Here is a 1,071-nt window from a genome sequence, read left to right on the forward strand (position 1 = left end):
GATGACCAGATACCTGTGATACAACATAGACACACAGATTCTTTGTAGAGCTTCTGAATTATATCATGTATAATACAAACACTATATACAGTATACATATATAAAAAGGTCAGACATGTAGCTACACAAATACTGAATAAACTGATAGCTACCTTTCCAGGGCGACACACACCATGAAGCCAACACTCGCCATCAGACCACAGAAGTAAATAGAAAAGAAGATCATTGTGATGATTGAATCCTCAGGTAGTACCACTTCAACGATCATGCAGCAGAGTTGAATGAGGTCAGAAATCAGAAGGTTGATGATGTAGATCGGAGCCACGTGATCGTTTCTGACCTGCAGGAAACATTGGTAGAAAAAATCATGATCTTTGCTGATGACACGTTGTCATCTTACTCTGCTCAACATTTACAGTCAGATGTATTTTTCATCAAACTCTCATTGGTTCCTACTTTCTCATTCATCATGTACTCACCAGAGAACAGACTCCATGGATGGCCACTAGGATCAAAGGAAGGCCGATACAAATGATAATGCATGTCACCACGTACATGAAAGGTTCATTATCATAAGAGACGGTGGTGCTGTTATTGTAGCTTCTGTTCTGTGAGCTGATGTTAATGAAGGAATCTTCCATTCTTCACTGTGAAACCTGTTGTTTGAGAGATCAGCAAGTTTTTTAACATCTACCTCACATTGTTCAGTGATAATACTAAAGCTGTGAAGTGCTGTTCACACAAATACAGTACAACTATAGTTCAGGATAAATCTTAGTGATCCAGCATTTTAGCACGAATCTCAAGTTACTGGTATTTAAGGCAAGAGAGGGTAAAAACAGAGACTAAATACAACTGTAGATTACTGTACACCTACAGTCCAGTCCCCTTGTTATGTATCAACACCTTTACAGTTTTAATGTATTAGGTTAAACATTGATTAAGAGAAGTAATGTAACACAAACTTTACCTTTGAAAGCTGGTGGACCACAATCTGGATGTGCTTCTTTCACCAGAGTCTGATGTTTTCTCCTCTGTATCCACAGTCTAGTGACGTGAAATGCAGTAATG

This window comes from Seriola lalandi, unplaced genomic scaffold (assembly GCF_002814215.2).
Source record: "Seriola lalandi dorsalis isolate HSWRI2012SDOR001 ecotype SW California unplaced genomic scaffold, Sedor1 jcf7180002054952, whole genome shotgun sequence".
Lineage (NCBI taxonomy): Eukaryota > Metazoa > Chordata > Actinopteri > Carangiformes > Carangidae > Seriola > Seriola lalandi.